The following is a 23,747-nucleotide window of genomic DNA, read 5'->3' as shown; positions in this document are numbered from 1 at the left end:
AAATCTCGAAGGGATCTATTTCTGGAAAAATCTTAATTATAAATAGCGCACACACAGAATTGTATTTTAAACAGAAAGAAAATCCCCACCCCCACCCCGTCTGCTCCCAGACTGTACTGTTATCAGTGAAACTGGAAATCTTACATCGAACACCCCAGCATTTTGCTGTAGCGAAGGGGGGTGGGGATTCAGACGCCTCTCATTGCTGGCAGATACTTTGAGGGCAAAGTAAAAGTGCCCCCCGGGAGCAGTGCTGTGCTGCTGCTGCCGCCGCCGACGTCTCTGAGATGCTACAGTATCAGGCGGAGAAGGAAAGAAATGAGTTTGGAGTTGATGTACACGCCGGAGCAGCAGTAAAAAGATATAAGATATCGACACGCTCAGCTGCATCTTGTTAAAAGCTTCCTGCGGGTTGGCAGAATGAAATCTTTATTTAAAATACACAAACTATCGTCAAGGGAAGAACGGAAGGGAAAACACTAAAAGGGCCAAACGCAATGCTTAACCCACGGATATAAGGAAGAGGAGGAGAAGCGGTGAGATTGGTTTGGTGCGAAAGGAGGGGTGTGTGTGTGTGTGTGTGTGCCCTCCTTGCGGTCCAGCCACACCAGCCACCCGGGGATTCAGTGTCTCCACTCAGCTTTAGAGAGAGACTCTCTTTGATGGGGATGATGATAGTTGCTCTGGCAGGGGAAAGGGACTTATGAATACCAGAAGGGTAATTTGCGCTCACACTTGCGTGTGATAGGAAAACGTGCTTCACCACCACATCCACAGCAGCGATCTCTTAAGTGGTGGTAATATTATTATTTTATTATTGCCAGCCAGTGGCTTTAAAGGTACATTATTTTAATGCATTATTAATTGTTTTCCCTGGGAGAGGGGGAAGGTGGGGATAGGGCTTATTATTATTAATAGCGAGGAGCTCGCTCACTCCTTTCGCACACGCCGGGGAGCGCGGTGGGAGGAGGCGGCGCCGGGAGGAGGCGGCGGCGGAGCGCACACAGTGCCCGGGCTCTCTGCGCGGACGCGGCGCGCACACGCGGGGCCCGGCACAGCCCCCGCCGCTCCCTCCCCGTACCCTCCGCCCCTGCCCGTACCCGTGCCCGTGCCGCTGGGCGGAAAGTTCCGCGGGCAGCCGCCCGGCGCAGCACCCCGACACCTCACCAGCCCCATCTCCGCGCGAGCGGCGGGGCTCCGCGGCCGCCAAAGTTGCGGCGGGGCCGTGGTCTGCCGCGGCTGCCAGCCATCAAGTGGCTCGTTAAGGAAATGCAGGTGAGCGGGCGGAGCGGCAGGGGGCTGCACAAGGCGCGGCGCGGAGCGCGCCTCCCGGTCCGATCCTCGCCGTCCCCCCGGGCCGCTGCAGCCGGCGGCGCCGGGCGCGGATCTGGGGCCGCTGCCGCGCCCCCGGAGGTGGCCGCTCCGCCGCCCCCCGCCCCGCCCGCAGCCCCCTCCTCCCTCTTCCCCACCCCTCCTCGCTCCCTCTCTCCTCCCTCTTTCCTCTTTCTCTCTCTCTCTCTCTCTCGCTCGGTCTCTCTTTGCCGGCCTCATCGGAGAGAGTTGCAGGTATCTTCCCTATCCCCCCCTTCGCCAGCCCCCCCCCCAAGGAAATTTTAGGGCGCGGAAGCCTCAGGAGGTCTTAAAACAACAACAACCAACCAACCAAACAAAACAACCTAGCAACAACAAAAATAACAAAAAACAACCAAACCAAAAAACACCACTGGTAGGAAAAACAAAAAATTTTTGGAAGGATGACTCTTTTGCAGGAGTCTGCTCGGAAAGCCGGGATACCCCCAAGAAACGAGCGGCACCGGCGCTGGACCCCACCAAAACAGAAGTGCCTGATGTGGCATGTGCTTCTCTTTCTTTGCAGTTCCTTCTGGGCCTGTGTGGACTAGGGGCACAATCCGTCGCCTGACTGGCAGGAGGGGAAAGTGGAGACTCCTTCAGGTTTCCAAAGAGGTCCGAGCAGACAGCATTAGTAAGTAAATGCTCCATGCTTGGTTTCTGTCCCTCTGTTCTCCCGCTCCTCAACCCTTTTCTTAGCTTATATACACAGGAGTATGCACACACACACACACACACACTTATATAGGTGTGTATATATATGTGTGTTTTATGCTTTTAAATCGCTCTGGTCTGGTCAGAGAGGAACTTGGCCACAGTAACTTGAACTGTTCCCAGTAGGAAAAGTGCATAAAGCGGTTTGGTCATCTTTTATGAAGAAAAAAAAATAATAATTGAAGGAGATTGCTTGTGTCAAGAAACCGAGTATGTTAAATATTGTGTAATGTCTACCTTAGTCTGAGTACAGGTATGTGGTAGGTTACAGACAAAACCTAGACAAAGAGATACATCCTCAGGAGGGGTCTAAAGCACTGTGTGACCTACTAAGTAATGCCAGGTGACAGGGCATTTGGTATAAGATGAAATGTGAGAGGACTATAAATACTGTGTGCTTTCAGGTGTAAGCATTTTTTAGTTTTTAGCCCAGATCTCTGAAGTTAGCTTGTTTCATGAAGTTTTATATGTATAGAATGTATGGTGTTTTTCTTTTTTTTTTTTTTCCTTTTTTTTTTTTTCTTTTTTATTTTATTCTTCTAATGAGTATTACAGTTCCAGGAAACAGAACTGCTTTTTAAGTGCTTTTACGGGACATCTGTGAAAGTACTAATGGTGGTTTTTTTGATATATGACCAAAAAAAAATAAAAAAGTGAAACCAAAGGGTAAACTCATTTGAAAGGGGCTCAAGAGCAGTAGGACTGAGCTGAGCAGTAGGGCTGACAGAAGGTACAAAGATCAAATAGAGGTATGTCATGAAGTGTCTACTGTTAGGTGTTATTTAGCACTAAATATATCTTCATCTGGGGAGGAGAACTTTTCTAGGTATTATTTCTCTTGGGACAGTGGACCCGTTATTGACATTTGCGGTGTCTCTTGCAGGAAACAGCTAGTATTAGTAGTTGGGGGTTAACTGTTTCCTAGGTAAAGAAAATAAGGATGAGAAGTATGTCAATGTAAATATTTGTTCATGTTTGCTAGTGCCTAAATAAAACCTTTGTGTTATGTCAGTAAAAATATAGTTGAGTCAGGTTTTTTTTTTTTTTGAATGTACCAGAAGGAATCAATAACATTTCAGCATTTTTTTTTTCTATTCCTGCCAAATGGACTTGGATTTGAATTCTTCATGTGTTATTGTATCTATTGTAAGGACAATATGGATTTGAATTTCAATGAAAGAAACTTATCTCTTTAAAAATTCTTGGCAAATTTGGGTTACTTTACAGTACACTAGAATAGTAAATGGGGCACTCTAATTACGAATCTAATATCTAATGCATTATGATTTTAATTTTCACCTAGTCTGTCATTAGAAGAAGTTAAACGTGTTTAAAAACACATTTTATTAAGCATCTCAAAGTGAAATTAATGCTGCATTTTCAGGTATAATTCAAAATCAATCAAAGTAAGTAAATGTCACCAGGAGTGAAAGTTTATTAGGGTCAAATTAAATGCCTTTATTTGTGAAATAAAGAAATTTTTTTATGTTACAGTAGTCAAACTAACCTGACAAATTTTACGTAGGAAATTAAAGTGACTTAAGCAGTTATAACTAAAATCAGCAGTAGCAGAAGGATAGCATTCAGAGTTGCTTCAAGGTTGTTTTTATAACTTAAAGCTAGGAATAATTACCAAGCGTAGGCTACAAGTTCTGAGGTGGTGAATCAGGGTGACTTTTGTATTGCATCACAGTACTCTTTGGGTAATTTATAGTAACATTTATGACAGAAAAAAAAAAGCCACTGATGATCTTAGCTTAGTAAGGAATCTTATCATTATTATTTCAGAGCTATGAATTTATCATTCAGCTAAAAGCATAGTGTTTTTTTTTTTTTTTAAGGTAACAATTTGACATGGCTCATTGCTATGTTGTACTTGTTGTGGGCAAAGCATTAAAATAATATATCCAGATAAATTGTATGGACTGTTTTGAGACAGTATACAGAGAAGTTTATCAACTTAAGCTTTGTGTTACGCTAGCTGGTCCTCAAATATGCAGCATGTGATGCTGAGTGCCTAATAAAGTGTTTTTACACTTATTTTTACAATATTGACAATGTTGAAAAATATATATTTGTCTAATCGGATATGAACTACATTTTTTATTTATGTTGAATCAGAACATACTTATGGCTTTATTATTTTGGAGCATACTCTTTATTATTTATTTTCTGAATTTTCTGTAAATTTAGGATATCACCTGGCAATACTTCAGTATCTGTACGAAAAATGATTTGGCATATACTCCACTTTTGCTGTAATTATTCCTGGCTGTTGTGGGAAATGATCTGAATCAAATCCTGGCAGTCAAGTTTGGTACACATTATATTTGATTATATATGTATGTAGGATCTTGATCATAATTGTTGATATAGAAAAGTGCAAATCAGGTCAATCTGATTTAGAAGAATTGACAGAGGACTTCAGGAAAGACCTCTTGCTGTGAGGAGAGTTACAGCCTATAGCTGATAGAATAAAGTTGCATATGCAGCAGTAGTGTGTTTTTGCAATTGTTCACATCAGAGAATGGTCTGATGAAATATATAAGCAATCTGCAGGGAATGTATGATTAATTCTTCTCATGCGTGCATATTGTAGGAATTCTTACAAGGAAACTCCAACATATCTGCATTACTTTATGGCTGATAAAGTCATTGTCTATTTTTAATATTAATCACTCAGTGTACAAGCATGCTATTAAACTTTGTGATGTTAAACTGTGATGGAAAACAATGGTAAACTCTTTATTTCTTGTTATATATAGCCTTATTGAAGAAACTGACCAATACGCAAGCAGGCATGATGATTGACAGCAAAAAAAAAAACTATTTTGAAATGATGGATATGGTTAAAATCATACATAGACATCTTAATTAGCTTGGTTTGCATGTCTTTATTTTATGAAGTTGTGCAGCATTCATAGCTTTTATGCGTATGGATGCTAATACTTGAAACTACAGGTTCCAAGGACTGTAACAAGTTGGGAATACTAAGATGTCGTTGGCTTAACTGGAAAACAGGCTAGTTCAACATTTTGGGAAAAGCTACTGATACTTTTCATCAGTACAAATTTTTCTTAGCATTAGAACAGAAAACCTGAAGAAGCCCACATACTTAGAGTCCAATTGATTTAGTATCATTTTGAAGACATAAGCAGCACAATCTCATTAGCAACAAATATAAATTTAACAGTGGCATTTATGCAGAGGATCTGTAATTTAGGATTGAATTGTGGTATCTGTATTCAATAAAAGCAAGCACTTTTTTCCTTTTTTTTTTTCTTTTTCTTTTCTTCACCTCATTAATAGACACAAGTATTTTTGGTAAACCAGCGGGAGAGGAGGAAACAAGCACAGCACTTTAAAAAAAAAAAAAAAAGCCTATGGAAATATTTTCAATTCAAAATACCAAAATATTTGTTGTATACAAGTTTTCTGATTTTTTTTACCACACTTACTTTAGAAGTTCATTAGTACTAGAAGTTTCTTAAGGAGTTTTTATGTGCTTTCCCTTCTTCTAGACTTTCCACCTCACTGATTTGTCTATGTAATCCTAATAGAAAATGATAAAATTAGTAACTAGTTTTATGCTACAGTGATAACAGAGTGATGACCCTATTGGTCACAAGGGGTGGACATAATATTTGATTGCTATGAAAAATACTTAATAACAAACAGATGGATTTAAAATTTTGATAGGAAATAATCAGTAGACATGGATAAATTAATTCTTAAACAGAAATTAAATGATCATCATAATAATAAAGATTAAGAGAAGGAAACGTGCATGTTAGATTAGGCAAAATGAATGCATAATGGAAAGGCTTTTTTAGCTTTCTTAGCAGTCTTAGATACCTGGTTTTCAGCTTTTCTGTTCTAGTAGCTTCTCTAATAATTTTCTGTATAAAACAGTAACAGAAAAACTAGCAATAAGTGGAAATCTGCTGAGAAATTACTATTTGTATGGTCAGTATGAGGATTGAATTCTGCATCTTTTTTCATTTGTTGTCAATATTTGCAGATATAGTCTTATTTATGTTTCTATTGTATTAAATAATATTAACTGAAAACTATTGTGCAGGAAATCTTATTTTGTGCATTCTTTTTCTTTACTGTCCACTTTGTTATTACTTCTAAAAACTGGAGTATTTGTCAATGCATAAGCTTACACTCTAGTTGAATAAGTTTTTAACTGAGTGGAGACTGCAGAATCTGGCTTATAAAATTGGTTTTACAAAATTTCTGTCAGCAGACAGAAAAGATATGTAAAATTTGTCAAACTAATAATATGTTTGAAATTTATTGTGAATACAGGCATGCATTTAAATACTTTCAAAATTGTTTAAAAGACTATTACACTTTGTGGATTGTGCGCTTACATTGTGCTGAAATGTAAAATTAAGGTTTTAGAGATGTATTTAGAGAAAGGGATTTCATCATGTTTGTTTGCAATATGAAAAGGCCCATTTTATATGAATACTGTGTGAAATTTATTCCAGCTGTAAACAGCATGAACTCCTGTACTTACAAGTTGAAAGAAAGATTCATATTATAGTCCTCTGTTTTCTCAAAACACTGGATCTAGAAAAGCGTTCTCTACAGCAGTCACTCCGATACTTAATTCTCCTCTTGGTGTGAAAATCTGGATGCATGTTTAAGCTGTATTCAGTATGTTTCATGAAGGCCTTTCATAAAGTAAAGTGGACATTTTGGTGCATATGGTACTCTGTACTCTGTTCCTGAGTTTAAAAAATGAGAACTGTATATGATGGTCATCCAGAAATTACTCTTCCTCCGAGGTGTGGCTCTTTATTTGGTTTTAGATTAGCTAGCTCATTTGCAAAACATTTCAAACACTTCCCAGCGGTATAATGTTAAATGCTTATGCTTTTTGTTCACAGTGTAAAGATGTGTTGGAGAGGAAACTGCTTCAGCAATGGTTATTGCCTAGTCTGTAAATATGATGACTTGTGGTTTAATGGGATGTGGGACTATTTAGCTGTTCTGGTTATTACTGAAACTGTGTGAATAAGGTAAACTCATATTTCCAGAGTGCCCAAGAAACCTCCTGTCTGGTGAGCTTCTTAATGTGACAGAACAATTGCTTTATGATGATTGATTTAAGGTGAGCAACCTGAATAAAGGTCCTCTGGTGGCAGCAAGTTGGAAGTGTACACCAGACAGTCTTTCGGGAGCTGTAATTCTGGTTACTGCAGCAGAAGTAACAGCGTAAGAACAATTGCATATACTCTAGTTTGGAAGGTAAGTAATTTTTGGACTCATGCAGCAGTTTAACAGTCAGCGTGGGAGTGTGTAAGCCAAAGTAACTTTGCTTTAGCTTTGATGCATTCTCTTTCTCACACTCTTAAAATGTATCCTTCCTTGTGTTACAAGACGTACAGTCTTCGCAGGCCCTGTAGTACACAGAACAGTTTCTAAAGTAGTAAAGGAAATCATGTTCTGCCCTGTATTCTCCTCTGTTCTCTTTTAGTCCACAGTGGTTTTCTTCTGTCTTTAGCAAAGAAGCAGCCTTCCACATTATAACTGGATCTAACATACCATAATAATTTCAAATCTAAAAATTTATGATGTTCAAAAAGAAGTTATATAAGGACATTTATACAACATTTTTTTAAAATCCACTCCAAAACATTACTTCATATTAACTTTAAATTCTGTTTCTGTATTCAATTTCTGATGAAGTACAACATACTATCAATACTTGCACATATGTGTAAGGGAGAGCAATGATGAGTGGCTATAAAATTTCTGGCAATAACAAAACAATGTATCTGAATTGCTGTCCATTAGGGTAGAACATAAAACTATCTATCACATCAAGTTTCACTTTGCTTAAAAACGACAGAAAAAATATGTTGACTCAGTCTTAAAATTTTCTTTAACACTGAAAGGAAGGTGCTGTGATATGGTGTTAGGAAAAGCTAAATGGTAACTTCTGTTCTAAATGGAAGGGGTTCAAATAAGAGAATCCATGGGAGCTGTCCATGTCTACATGAGTTGCTTTCCTTTTTGTTGCTTTACTGTAACGGTGAGGTTGCCAGAGGGCATCCCCAGGCCTCTTAAGAGAGATAGAAAACAATAAGGAACACCATCTTCATAGAAATCATTATAGTATCATGAAATATTTTTCTTCATCTAGATTTTGCTATGAAGGAAAATAAGGAAGTATTTTTTTTTTTTTCCTCTTTCTGCTCGTTATTGTGGATTTTGACCATAACAGGAAAATGTTATCATGCTTGTACTTGCTTGTACTTGCTTGTACATGCATGTACTTGAAAAAGTACAAACCAACTCTTTAACTGTCAGTATAACTAGGACATTAGAGTTCGTACTAAAGAATTCAAACTTGAAGCATGATTTGAGATCTGTAACATTCCTGTAGTGGGAAGAATGTGCTGGGAAGGGCTTGATCAACATTAAATCATTATTAATGAAGTGTTCTACATGTGCTAGTAGAAATATTTGATGAATATACACAAATTCCTCTTTAGAGGAAATTTAATTACCTTTTTTTTATTATTTTTTAACAGATAAATAATATAAGTGAATTTCTAATAATATACTACACATAGCCTGTAACATGATTTGTGTTCCCACTGTACATACTCATCATGAAAAGTTGTTTAACTGCAAGTATTCCTTCACAAAAGGAAGTCTGCCCAGCAAAGCATACCAGTAATTTCAAATTAGACTTTGGTAGAATTGGGTCAGCATTATTAATATGCCAATTGGAGTACTTTTGGGACAAATCGAAACAACAAAAAACCTGTTCTTTAGATAACTTATTGACTTCTGCAGTTTTAAGCACAATTATTCTTTGAACTTGATCATTCTTCATATAAATGGCTCTTTCACACATCTTAATTATAGTTTTCCATTTTTTTTTATGAATGCTAGGCTTGAAAAGCTGCACAAATACATTGGCTTTTTTTTTATTTTTTTAATAAGTTTTACAAGCTTTGAAGTGGGCCATATCATTGATGTGAATCTTTCTCTCTCTGTGAAATGGTGTCCTGTGAAGCTAAGATCATCTCGAAAGGCTGGAGATTGTTTTGTCAATGCCTCAGCTAGGAAGCATACAGACTGCAGAGCTTCAACAAAAGGTACATAGGTCACCAAGCATGGGTAACCAAATACTGTTAGTCATTCTCCCTTTATCCATGCTGTGGTCTTCTGCAAAATTTATGTATTTATTGAGATTTTGTCAGCAGTATATAATAGGTTTTATTTGGAAGAAAAGAGAAATAGTTTGGAAGTAGGGCCAAATTGTTTTCTTCCAATAGCGTTCATTTATAGTATGTTTTCAATTAGTTATTTTAATGAAATTGCAAGAAATGCATAAATCATGTTCCTTACAGGATGCCATTGAATGGAATGAAGTGGTAATGAAGTTTGTGGGTTTTTTTTCTTTCTTTTTTTCTTTTTTTTTTTTTTCTGTGCAATCTATACTAAAAACTATTCTAGAATAAAATCATTCATCATGGATTTCATATGTTATGGTGTTCTGCCAACCGAATAAGAATGCAACATTTCTCTTATGCAATATTTCTTTTATTTCACATTCTCTTCCCTTTGAGCATCCCCTGTAGATTCTGTTTTCTGTTCTAGGTTTGTTATAGAAACCTGAAATTTATATCAGGCACAACAGTAGCAACTTGCACTGTGTGCAGCACCCATTTTTCATTATCAGCTGTAGATTTTCACAGGTTTCTATAGGTGTGGAAAGGAAGTCTCTGGATGAAATTATTGAATTATAAATCATTGTTATTGACTGAATATAGGATCGTAAATTAGAAAGTATCCAAACTTATTTGTGCTCAGGATCACCTTTGTTCCTTATGGAGGCCAGCTTTTCTCATTTTCCCTAGGTTCCTCATGTTCCCTGCTTTCATAGTCTTTTTTGCAGAAGACTGGAACATGGATTAAGTATTTTGAAGTCAGCTCATATCTGGGCTTTCTATTCCTTCTCACATATTATGAGGATAATTTTTACATAGATAAGAATTTGTGGGACTCTTAAGTAGGGTATGATAGGCGTTCTTACCAATTCCCTTTTTCTAGAACTGATGAAATTGAGATAGTTCTCCAGGTTATGCAAATAGCAGATGTTTCCTAATGTGGGGTGAGGCATGAAGAATTAACTGATACCTACATAGGTATTTCAGAAAACCAAGAACAGACAAAATTGCACATGAATTGTTCATATCCATATTTTGATGTTTTATCTAGAACTTTGTTGTTCCTCTTTTCCCTTTCTGAAGATAAGGATTTGTGTGTGTGTGTGTGTCTTGCTAATAATACATGAATTTAATAGAGCTCCTCACTTTATCAACATATTTGTTTAACTATCAGCATAATTTGATTAATTATATCTTGGAGACTTCCTGGAAATCAGGAAAGGGTGCTCATGCATAAATGCATCTGTGTGTGCATCTGAAATGACATTATCCTTGCCTTCATATTCTGAAACTAGCTTATATTTTTTTTGTTGTTTGTTTGTTTGTTTTTGTTTATTTGCTTATTTTATTCCATTATTCATAGGTTATACAGAGATTCATGAAGTCCAAAAGCTTATGCTACTAACTATACTCAAGCCACAGAATCAACTTGTGTATTTTACTGTTGGTGCCTCTGAGACAAGGTACCACAGCACTGCAAAACTTGAAAATAGCTGAATAATATTTTTATTATTATTGTTATTTGCTGCTTTGATAGGTCACCTTTTTCTATTTCTTGGAAAGGAAAGATGGACTTAGGGATTTGTGTAATATAGTTATGCTGAGGTGAGGTGTGTTTTCTGTTTCTGTATTATTGACATCTTGACCATTATGCAACCAGTAAAGATTACTGGCAATAATGTTTTCTTCTGAGGTCAGGGATATTGATTTTGGACTGTAAGCAGAGCTGATGTGATAAATCTTATGGTAACAGTACTGTTAGGATTTAATTTTTGACATAATTAGCTTTAGACAAAAAGTTTAAGATACATGAATATGTACTTGCTGTAGTTATTTGGATATTATGTTCATTAAAAGATCGTTGCAAAAGACATTGTAAGTGTTCTGCTCGATAAAGGGTATTGGGGATAGGATAGATGAGAGACGACTCTTACAGGTGGAGATCTCTATATGTAACATATCTACCAAGGTTTTAGAATGGAGGGAGAATAGATCCAGTTTTTGACCCAGAAACAATGTCCATAAACAGAAGATGAAATGATCTTCAAAAGTTATTGTAATAACTACAAAGAATAGAGCAATTTAATAGGCAGAAAAAAGGATCAAAGAAAAACTTAATCTATATAATTTTATCTAATTTTGTTAATTTATATGACCTCAAGCAATATTCTATCCCAGCAGGATATCCCAGCTCATGCAAACTTTAACATCTGTTATAGTGTTTCTCTGGTTTTCCACATTTTATTAGCTTAGGGAAACAAAACAAAAATTAAATAAATTAAGCAAAGTTGCGATTTTTACTACATGTCTAAAAGTTGTACAGTAACATAATACATTGTCATTTATGCCTGCATCATATGAAAGTTGTGATTCAGATGAAAGTTGAGAGATAATAAAGATGTCTAATAATTATGATAATAATAATGATAGTGACGTCTTGTGATGTGTTGCGAGCAAGACCATGTTGTTAACTTGAGAGAACATTGATTTTCTCTTGCCCTGTACATAAAGAGACATTGTAGGAACAGGTAAAACAATTCAATGCTTTGCAAATATTCTAGTAATGAATACACTATTCTTTTTTTGTCTTTTTTTTTTTTTTAATTAAGATATGTTTTTAGTGGTGTTTGGAATGAACTAAGTTGAGAAGGTTACTTCTCAGAAGAATGTTCACAGTGATTTTCACTGCTAGTAACTTTTCTCCTTATCTGTAGCAGCTAAATCTCACTGTCAACTAAAAATACATTTTTAACCATCAGTTCTCACATAAGCAGATATGGTAATTTCCAAAGAGTTACTATGTGGTCATTGTTAAAATAATGTTAACAATGATCTGAGAATATTTCATCTTGTAAGTGTCTGAGCAAGATGTGCTGGATAGAGCATGAGTTCAGCTTATTTTATGGTGCAATGTGAGCTTTTATTGGTTTTATTTGTTGGTACGTGTGTGAACATCTAGTGATTATCATGTGTCTGTTGTATTTATACTGAATATTCATATTGGACATTTTAAGTTATTGTACTGGTTCTGGCTGGGATGGAGTTAACTTTCCCTGAAGCAGCCCATATAGTGCTGCACTTGTAGCTAGAACAGCACTGGTATCACACCAGTGTTGTGTCCGCTGCTGAGCAATATTGGCACCACATCAGGACTCTCTCTAACCCTCCCACAGTCAGCAGGCTGGAGGTGGGCAAAAAAGGAACATCACCAGGGCAGCTGGCCTAAACAAACCAAAGGGATACTCCATACCAGGTGATGTCACACTCAGCAATAAAAGGTGGAAAAAGGAAGAAGAGGGGAGGGGTGGGCTCTCGTTGTGAAAACATCTGTCCTCCTGAACACCGGCTACATGCGTTTAGGCCCTGCTTCAAGGACGTGGTCAAGCATCGCTTTTTTGTGGGAAGCAGAGAGTAATTTCTTTCCTCTGCACTTCCACACGTCTTTTTTTTTTCTCTTTATTTAAATTGTGTAATTAATAATAACTTTTTCTTAATAATTATTTTTCCCTTTAATTAAGTTATCCTTATCTCAACCCATGAGTTGTTCCTTTCTTCTTCCCCTCATCTTCTCAGAAGGGGGAGTGAGAGAGCGATTGTGGTGGAGTTTAGCTGCCTAGCAAGGTAAAACCACCACAGTTATTGCAAAGTATAGCAACACCTTAATTTTCTTCTACAACACAGTTTTTCTTAGTGCCTTTTGAATGTCTTTGTCAGTTACAGATAGCAATAATTCCTGGTGGTATTTATCTATATGCTTTCTTAAGGTAGAAAACAGTACAGTTGTGAATTCAATGATATTGTGTTAAGAAATCAGTCTTAATAACACTAGCTAACATACAGCATTATTTTGCCGGTTTAAAAAAGGTGAATGTCTGAGTTCTGTCCAAGAGATCAGAAGGTATTTTAACTTTTTCTTATATGAGCAGCGAATGCGTTGAGGACAGAAAGAAGTACAACTGTACTGCTTGCATACTACTTGGCTTAAAATGAGAAAAGAGGGCTATATGACCTCTACACTCTGCAAGAATTTTATGTCTAAATAGTGGGTCCATCACACAGGTCCATCCCTTTCTGCAACCCATCTTTATAAGACAAAACTCTGTAAGTTTCCCTTGTGAGACAGTAGGCAGAGAATCTATATATGATTTAAAAATCTGTATCCATTTCCTCTTCAAGAGATCACTGGCTACTCATGTGTACCTTGGCAAGTTTGTGCCCTCTTCCAAGGTGACATTTCTGGTGGAATCATTTTCTGAATGAAATGATGAGTCTGAGATCCGGCTGAGAATGTAGGTCTTTTCCCTCTGGAAGGTTTGAAATATGATGACCATTTTATGAAAGCAGTATCTAGTCACTAAGTTAGGCTTTGGTTTTTTTTTCTAAGAACTTGTAGCTATCCTGGTCAGTTGGTTTATCTTTCCATTGATTGCAGTTGGTAATGAGAGGCTCATAGAGTTTTCTTCTCTTGAACTTTGTCCTTTGATTTGCAGCTTGAGAAGAGCCAACAAGTTAAAGAATTAGGTGCTGGGAGGAAAGGGCATTATTTTTCCATAGCCAATGTTTAAAGTGAGCATAACTCTCTTTCTCTCGGTATCCTTATTCAGAAGTGGTTTTTATGTATTTTTCCCCATTTGTAAAACTCATTTCTGTTTACACATCTGCCTATTAATATGCCCAAATAGAAGATAGTATATAAGCGTAAATTTGATTTTTATGCCAATGAAGCCCTGTAGGAATGAGAAGTAGTAAAATCTGAAAACAAGGTGTTTAAACAGTTCTATAGGTGTATATTCCTTGTTATAGGAAAGAAAAAAATCCCATGTTTCAAGTGTGACAGATGTGTTCACACATTAATGGAACAAGAGCTGAAGTGTTAATTGGATTATATTTTCCCAAACTCCAAAATGCATCTCTTTTAATCCCACAGCCCTTTACTTGATCACAGAGGAATGACTATGCATTTTCAGTTGTAAATGAAAAAACAGGTATGGTGCTAGTGCCTGATTGGGCATCTTTATGAAGCAGACATACCTGCTGTAGAATGGTGTGGAACTGCTAAGCTGTTAAACTACATCTAACAAGCATCACTTTGTGCCTCTCATCAGTAAAGATTTCACAGTGAAAGCAATGGAGTGGAACCTGGAGAAAAGGATATTCTCCCCACCTGCTCTGGATGAAGCATCCAGTCTTTGCCTCACCTCTTCTATAGTGTATTTCCAGGAGTGCTTGCCCTCTAATCCCCTTGCAGATTTTGTGATGTGTGGTAAACTCGTGATTATAAACATGAACATTGATGTGGTATTCCAGTAGTTACAAGCAATTTTTATCCACAAAACTTCATAGAAAAAGAAAGTTATTCTCATACACACCACGAGTAACCTAATGGAAAAGAAACAGAGTACTTTTCCCCAAGATATTATATTGGAGTGTTACTTCAACTATGTGTCCATTTCAGAGAAACTCTTTTACAGTGAAATATAATTGTCCTTGCTGCCCAGTTTCAGGACAGTGTTTGAAAACAATGGTGTCATCATTAGAGTGTTAGAATTACTGAAATAACAGAGTTAATTTCTGTAATTCCAGTGATGCATGTTCTAAACTGAACATTTATTTTAAGTATTCTAAATTATTTTAAGTACTAATCATTTTAATTTTATGTTATTGTGGTGTTTCTTAGTTATCTTTTGCTTGGAGAAAGCTAACTTTTTTTTTTTTTTAATATGTATGCTTTCTAGAAAAGACTGATACATAGTACGCTTGTTTGTTTTGTTTTTCTTTTTTTTTTCTTTTTTTTTTTCTGTTATGTAATAATTGGAAAGATTTCAAGAAGTGTTGTGAATTAACAGTATTGACAAATTTGTGTTATATTAATCAAATAGTTGCTGTGGCAAGCCCTGATGATATATAAAATAAGAAAAAGCACTATGCAGGTCATAAGTTACTATAGTGCATGCAAACATGAAAATTACAAAATACTAACATCCATGATAATAATAGGAAAGCTGGGACCAGATGGCGTTGTTAATGCATTTCTAGCAAGAATACTTTTTCATGTGCTTGTTTTACACAAGTTCATCATCAGCTAGAATATGTAAACTGTCAGTCAAAGTTAACACAGTTTGAGTGTTTTCTGTCTTTATCACAAGAGTATGCATGTTTCAAGGCAAGTCAATAAACATTAATAGCAAAATCTATTACCTATTGCAAGAAATAGAAATTCAAAATATTCAAAAATAGTATTTATTTATTTATTTTTAATGATGGTGATAGGTATGTTGTAAATTGCAGACTCTTTTGTTTGCTAGCAACAACTTGGATTACTCCAAATCCTGTTGTTTGGCTCACTAATACAGACTTAGTTATTTAACTAAGTTGTCTCAGGAAGAAAGACTTTTCATGTTGCTGAATTAATTAAGCAAAAATATGCAAAATTTACTGTAGATATGTACTCTTATATAAACATTCATAATTATGTGGACTTCTATCTTTGACCTGTAGTGCTGTAGGACATATAATAGTCCGCACTTGCAGTACAGTGCAATAATGTGTTATCTTTATTTGATGTCTTGAATATTGAAAATTTGATATTTTTATGTATTTATATATTTCTGGTTTATGATGGAAAATCAAGATGTCACTACTTAGTTCATTTAAAATTATCTGAAAAATAAGAAAAATATTTTAATGTAAAATATTTTTATGAGCAAATACTTCTATCAGCTACCATAGAGTTCTATCAGCTACCATAGAGTTCTATATCGGTACCTTAAGATGTATGCATGTTCTCAAAGGTTTGCATGTGTATTCAGCAGCAAAATTGAACTAGTGCAAGATTTATTATAGCTCAAGAACCAAAGATCCCGGTTTTCTTGTTTAGGAACTGTGTAATCCATGCACCTGGAAATTTGTAACTATTATGAAAGTGCCATAAAATATTGCTTTATTTATTTATTTTTTCTTTTAAATATATGTTTATTGTCTGAAAATTTTCAGAAGTGCAGAGCAAGGAAACTGTGAACTGGACCAGAGTGGAAACAGGATGTATAAAAAAGCTTTCATATATTCTGTCCAGACTGCATTCAAGTATTATTGTTTTGGTACTAGATAAAATGCTACATGAAAATAATCTGAACTCTTAAATACCATACTAGGGGAGAATCAAAAAAAAGTAATGAAACAATGAGTAATAGTGAATAATAATGAATACCTACATGGATATTTTTAAGTCTGGATCTTTATCTAATCCATTCACTGCTTTCAGGGAAGAGCAGGAGAAAACACAGAAATGGGAAAAATCTGTTCTTTTAAAATAAGAAAATATGAATGTAAAGCCATACAAACTTAGTGTAAGTATTAATGGAATATGCATCTGAAGTGGCTTATTGGCAAAGGAATTGGATTTTAGATGTGCTAATATATATGTTAAATCATTCTCTTCAGCTTGCAAAGTCACCAAGGAGGATTAACAGCAAATGACAGAAGCTACTACTGAGAGGGAATAAAGTCTTCCTTAAGCAGACTGTCTCATCGGCTCAGTTTTAGGATGGCCATAAAAAGAGGATAACCTTAATTATGGAAATTGCTACCAGAGCCTCTTACAGTATTTGAATAGGATAACAGTTTCTCTTACAAACTTAATTTCTGTGATACGTAACTGACTTAAGAACTGGTTCTCTAGTCCCAGTTTTCTGCCCAGAAATATGACTTGAGGAGAAAAGTAAAATTTTTTCAGGTATACTGGTAGGTAGGAATACGTCAGTTTTTGTAGTTCCTGAATCTCTGTCATAAAGCACTTCATCTGTTCTTCAAATGTAGAGACAGCATGAAAGCAGCATGATCTGAGGAGACTTTGGGCATTGTACTCAGGAGAAATGAGGTCCAAGTCCCTAATGCTGCTGATGAAAAGTCTTGAACGATTGTATGTTAGATTACAGAAAATACACTAGTGATGGTTACAGAGACTAAGAAATAACTTTTCTTTTTGTTGTCAAAATAGATTAAATGTTTTTAAACACCACTTATTTTAATGGAAACATTTATTCATTATTTATGGGTGAATACTTGTTGCATGGTCATGGGCCACTGTCAGAGCAATTCAGTTGATTTGCAATTCTATTTAAAATACAGATCCTTTTTAGATTGCTAGTCCTTCCTGTAGGACACCAAAGTCCTGGTAAGAATATTGCAGACGTGGAAGTCAAGCTTTATTCAAGATACATCACTTATTTAGTAAGACTCTACACAGGAGTTTTAGACCTTCTGTGTCTCAGGTTATTATGACTATAAAACCTTCAAATGCAACACAATCTTATAGTAAAGCTCCAAGTTCAAGCTCCAAGCACATGCAATTTCTGAGGAAAAGTACCTGAAAGTAATGCAGAACTCAAAACAACAGCTTTAAAGATAAATATTGTACTTTTTTTTTTTGTTGGTGGTGTTTTTTCCCCTCTTTGAATAAGGTAGTGATTCATGGAAGAACTCTGTAGCTCAAAGCAAATAAGTTATAAAGTAGGTATGTGGTTTATTTTGGCGCCGGGCACATGCGGGATAGCTCCCAAAGGCATGCGCACCTTAACACAGCAACTTGCTTTGGTTATATGCAGTAAAAAGTTACATATTCATGAAGTTTCCCAATACGCCTATACATATTAATAACCTATCCCCGCTTTTTATTAAAATTAGCTCCAAGAAGTCATTTCCATAAACTCCTCCCATCTGTGCCTATGCAGTGCCTTCTGGTGGTGGTCATCGGGGGGTCGTGGGGATGAAGTCCGATAACTCCTCTTCATCACCACTGGTTGACCCCCTGCTTTTGTACAGACTCAGCTGCTCCTTGGCTCTTGTCCAAACCACAAGGTCAGTCTCAGCTGGTTTTTGAGACAGGTTCCCCATTTTTGTCAGGAAATATCTTCTGTGAGGGGCCCCGAGACTCCTTGTTTCGGTTAATTTGCACAGTAGTAAGCAAAGACACTCAGCAATATCTATTTTAAAGAGATTAAGCAAGCCTCCATTCTTTCATTCCTGGCTTTAATAATTACAATTGTTTTATTTAGAAATCATTAATATGATTAAGCAAACCCCCATTCTTCTATCCCTGGCTTCAGTAGTGTTCAGCTTTTGTTGTTGCTTTTTGTTCCATTACCTCTCTTTCTGTGATGGGTATTTATTTACATGTGTATTGCCTATTTTCAAATTCTCCTGTCAAAATGCCTTGTTTAAGAAAAGTTTTTATTGATCTTGGAAGAATCATTGACATATTCCAAGTATTAAACTTTTACCCATTAATTTATAGTTAGCAGTGTAAGTTAGGTTTGCTCCTAGTTTAAGAGAGATTCTGTACTGGAATTAAAGTGTTAATTAAGATTTTAGTTTCAGCTGAAGATCCTATGCTAATTTTCAAGTATACATTTTGAAAAATATATGATGAGAACTGGAGAACATGATTAGATTAGTATTTTTTTTCCTCCGTAGAGGTTGACATATGGTTTGCATTATAAATGATGAAAAACAATATTATTTAAGTAATTAAACCAAGCTGTTCTTAGACATTGAAAGAGAAATCTATGCATTTTTTTTTCTTTTTCTTTTTCTTGACAGTGTAGAAGTAAAATCTTTATATATTTACCTCTTGAAGTGCAAATGGTAAAGTAAGCAAGTAGGTTACTTCTGAGTTGGTGATGTCAGAAGTGTTTTTCAAAATAATGTTTATCTTTCAGTATATGGTCACTAAACTATTTAATTCCAAACTTACCTGTACTTACCAAGACTTTTGAGTTGGTGGAGCATTTCTGATGCCTTGTTAGATGAAAAAACATGTCAGCGGTGTGACTTTCTAGTATTATGATGTCTTCCATTCACTGCTGGAATCATTTGAATCGGTCAGGCTCAGAGCCATTTATTCAACTTATACTGTTAACGAACTTCAATTGGGCATCAAATGGTTTGAGAAAAACACCAGTTTATAATAATTATTCATTAAGTATTAAAATATTCTCTGATTTTGCTTATATTTAAAGTTGCTGATACAGCCAAAAAAGAAAAAAAAGTTCATAGGAGGTAATGCAATGCACAGTATTACTGATAACTATTGTCTGTTTGTAAAAGAAGAAATTTTTAATGGCTTTTTTTTTTTTTTAAGTGGGGGGAAGAGGGAAGTAGGTAACACAAATTCACTGGAACAAAATAGTGCTTTGATTTGTGTTGTGTATTTTTTTTTTTGTTTAAGAGAATGAGTCTGGTATTCACGAGCAGAATTTAACTGCTAAAATAAGAGCCAAAAAATAATGCTGTTAATACACTTCAGTTGAAAATGACATCTGAGATCACTTTTGACTTAATGACCCTCAACTATGGTATTGATTCCTGGTCAAAGTGCTGAGAATAAAAGAGTTGCAACTTTAGAGTTCCTTATGGTAGGTTCATGCTACTCCTTTCATCAAAGGGAATGCCATCATATGTAACAAACTATGTGTTTTGTTATTTTCAGTTATAAAGTATTATTCTTCTAAAGTGAAGAATTAAATGGAATCTCTTTATGTGCCACGGATATGGATTTTTTGTAGAGCATTTTTGGATTTATTTTACGCATTTATTCATGTGTATGTAGAAATTTAGAAAAAAAAATCAAGAATGTGTTTGCTAGCAGAAGAGAAATTGTTAAACTAAGTTAAAAAGAATAAGCAGGGAAAAAAAAAGGCACATATAAAAAAAAAAAAATCAAAAGAATGAGATCTACCAAAAAGAAGTGAATCCTGAAGTTGTATGTGTGCACCTGTATATATGGGAGAGCAGTTAACACACATGCAAACAGGCAACTACCACTGCCTTCAGCTGCATATAGTGACAAACCCCTTCAAGTATGTAATTAGTTCAGGTTCTTGATGTTGGCTTACAAAGAAAACCAGTGAAATATATTTTTATGATGTAAAAAGTACATTTTATTATGTAAATATTTTCTCATCTATATTTCTAGCTCCATGTTTTTTTCCTGGTACAGAAGAATTGAGGTCCTTAGGAACAGCTAAAGGATTCTGTAATTTGTACGATAATATAATTTGGCAACTCTTTATGAGTACTGGAACAGAAGATCAAAGTTTTAAAAACACTATATGTAAGGTATATATGAAACCTCTTGTTGCCTGTAACTTCTGTTGCTTGAATACTATTACTTTATATCCCAAAATAGAGATTTCCAAAAAAAAGTAAACAGGCTATGCAAACTGGTTAAACAAGGTATGAGTGATTTGGTAAGCAAACCCGTATGTGCCTGAGGTGGAGCCCAATGCCCTAAATTCTGGAGGTTTGTAAGAGGCAATGTGGTAACATGAAGATACATGTAAAGATGTACCTCTAACTGGCTTCAGTTTTTATCTGTTCCTCCTGACATGGAAAAGAACATACTCAGAGTGAAGCAAGAGGTCGTCAAATCTTCATATAAACTTAATTATTGAGTAAGAAAGGTAGCAAGCAAAAGGCCACTCCATGCTTGTGTTGGCCAGTGAAGAAGAAGAAACTGCCCAGGAGTTTTTGTTTATAGGTTAATAACCTTTATAGGTTATACTTTTTATATATTTATATAAATTTGTATATATGTTTTTAACCTTTATAGGTTATACTCTTCATTTAAATTGAATAATTTGCTCTTATTCATAGTAGGTTTTTTTGTTTGTTTTTTTCCACCTTATTAAAAATGTTTCTTAAGTTAAGCTGTTAAATTTGGTGTGCTAGATCGTGTTCTTATTCTTACACAAATATATAAGGATTTTCATTTGTTTGATTTTATAGCTGAGTGCTTGGAATAAATACGAAATTATTTTTCATATTTATTCCAAACTCTCACCTATAAAATCAGACTAATTTTAATTACATTTTCTGGAATGATTGTGAGAATTTTTTATTTTATTTTTTTACTTTTGTGATGAAAAGTTCATACAATATTCAAAGAAGAGCATAACAGATGAATTTGCAACACGACTCATCTGTAGCCTGGAATTCTGAGGTTTTTTAAATTGTTTTTTGATCTGGCTCTGACATATTTAATATCAGATATTCAGCATCTCCCTCCCTTCTTCTCTCCCTCCCTCTCTCCCTCCCTCCTTTCTTTCTTGTTACCTTGCTTATTTTGTTACAAATCTGTTCATAAAATGATCATGTTTATTATTTTTATTTTCAGCTTTTATTGCTTGACATTAGTTAGCATTAAAAGTCAGTCTCTACTTGTCAACCTAGATACAGAGAAAATCATAATTCATTTAAACTTGACTTATTACTTGCTAAGTATGCAGTTGTCCCTGAATTTTATATTACCAAATACATATATATATATATCAATCTAGATTTTTTATATAAATAATAATAATAATAAAAACAGTGGAATACAGATGACCCTAGTAAAACCCCATTAGATATTTCTGTTTTCAGCATTTTCAGGTGTGATTACAGCAATTTTATACTGTCTTAAACATTTTAAAGCACTTAAAGAAATAGGACTACACTTCTGTGTATGAATATAGCAGAATTCTAATTCTGATTTTTCAATGATAGACACATCCAATACAATCAGCTTTTGTTGTAAGACCCTAATTTTATCGTCTCTGAAATTAGTTAATTAAAGGTGTATTTTAAAAATTATTTTATTGAATTAGAATTTAAGGTCACTTTGCATAGATACAATCACCTTTAAATTTTTCTTTTTTTTTTTTTAATCCTCCATATGCTGTAGCTGTCAGATGGCTTTTTCAGAGGATAGACTGAATGTACACATCCCTTTGTGTACATATCTTTATTAGCTGCTTTGCAATTCTTCTATAGTGCAGTATACTTTAACACAAATATTTATATAGTATTAGTATTATTAATACTTATAATACTATTAATACTTATAATACATAAATAATAGTACTTTGATAACTAATATTGTTTGTCCAGTATGCCCATTGTATGCCCATAATAGTTGCTATTACTACTATGTAATAGTGATATGTATCTCTCCATGTCCTGAGCTATAAATTAGACTAGGCTTATCTGACCATTTGAAATTCTATAGCATCAAATTAGATATTTACAAGATAAACATTCTGTGTTCTTCAAACTATAATTTTCTCACGTGCAACAGAACATTTTGTAAAAACTAATTACATGATGTGATCTTAACCCAAATTCTGTTTATACTTATTAGTATGTTTTGCTGTATAAGGCAGATTCATGTTGTACGTTTTGCTCTGTAGCATTTGTCCTTATAGGCACGTAAAAATAACCTCTCAATAAATGTATTCTTTACTTCTGTATTTTAATTCAGTTCTGTGGCAGCTAATTTTTTTGTTTGTGTATTTTTTTTTCTTTTCTGTTTTGCTTTTTTCCCCCAACTTCTCAGTTTGAAAAGAAATGTATGTCACCACCTTGTGCATCCCAGAAACATGCATTTACTAGTGCAGTTTCTTGATCAGACTGTATCATGCCTGCCCTTAACTGTGCTATGTGCACAGAATGAGGTTGATATCTCTTCTGAAGTTTAAGGATTGTAACCTGCCATGTGATCTCTACTGAGATGAATGTGTTTAAACAATTTCAAATCTCAAACTTGTTTCTCATTGCCAGCATTATGACAAAACTGAGAGACCCCAGACTGATTATTTATATTGTTACCCCAGACTATCTATTTTTATTTATTTATTTACATTGGTATTGACAGGTTTCAGAAGAATGGAAAATACTGAATATTAAAGGGTCTGACTGACGACCTCAGTCTGGCCTTTGGTTACAGAGAGTATGGATGTTCTGAGATAATCTCTCATTTGAGAAGAACTAACTTCCTGGATACTGATGGGAGAATTGAGGAAGCAAGAGTGTTGCTCTGTAACTGCTTTGTTTTAGTGTTACTGCTAGTAGTGTGACTGTGTTGACAGGTATTCTTCCCTTGTGTTAGGCGTTAATGCTCTGATTTGCTTAAGTTTTACAAGCCAGATTCAGGAGGAGGGGAGAAGATTGACATTCCCTACTATCTCAGGATGCCTGTTATTAGCATAAAGTCCGTTCTGCATCTAAATCTCATCAGGGGAAGAAATATAAAAAAATGATTTCAGCTGAATTTAAAGTGCTGTTTTGTAGATATAGGGTTGATTTGTACACTTAAAAAGGTACCGACTAGCAAAGGTTGATTCCACACCCCACTCCACCCCCACTCCCAACCATGTAGTGGGTTGCCCACTATTTAGAAAGAGACTAACAGTCCAGCAGCTTTAGAAATAAAGAGTCTGGAATGTCAGCATCAGCTTCTCTGGTAGAGTAGGCCTATTGATGTACAGTTCTATCTTGCAGGAGAGAAAATGCTGGCTAAAAAAAAGAATCCACAGATCATGAAAGCATGCAAAATCCGTCTTCTAAATTATTGTACCAGACATATTTCCATAGTATTTGAACCATAAAGAACCTAATCTTGATGAATATTTTCTATAATAAAGTCATACTCATATCTAGCTCTCTTTT

The 23,747-nt window shown here is 35.4% G+C and overlaps 1 protein-coding gene across 32 annotated transcripts in view; it reads left to right on the top strand.

Moving 5' to 3' along the window:
• Positions 1-325: 325 nt before the first annotated feature.
• Positions 326-23,747, top strand: part of PTPRD (protein tyrosine phosphatase receptor type D) — a 1,327,869-nt gene continuing 1,304,447 nt past the window's right edge. For 13 of the 32 annotated variants that reach the window (XM_066988352.1, XM_066988348.1, XM_066988350.1 and 10 more), the window contains exons 1-2: positions 862-1,275; positions 1,877-1,984. The gene's annotated coding sequence lies outside the window, so the exon portion shown is untranslated. Of the gene's footprint in view, positions 1,276-1,460; positions 1,567-1,876; positions 1,985-23,747 lie in introns of those variants that run through there. The other 19 variants (XM_066988382.1, XM_066988369.1, XM_066988371.1 and 16 more) reach the window with 8 other exon arrangements.

Source organism: Anser cygnoides, chromosome Z (assembly GCF_040182565.1).
Source record: "Anser cygnoides isolate HZ-2024a breed goose chromosome Z, Taihu_goose_T2T_genome, whole genome shotgun sequence".
In the NCBI taxonomy this organism is placed as follows: Eukaryota; Metazoa; Chordata; class Aves; order Anseriformes; family Anatidae; genus Anser; species Anser cygnoides.
This window is presented reverse-complemented; position numbering and strand designations above follow the sequence as displayed.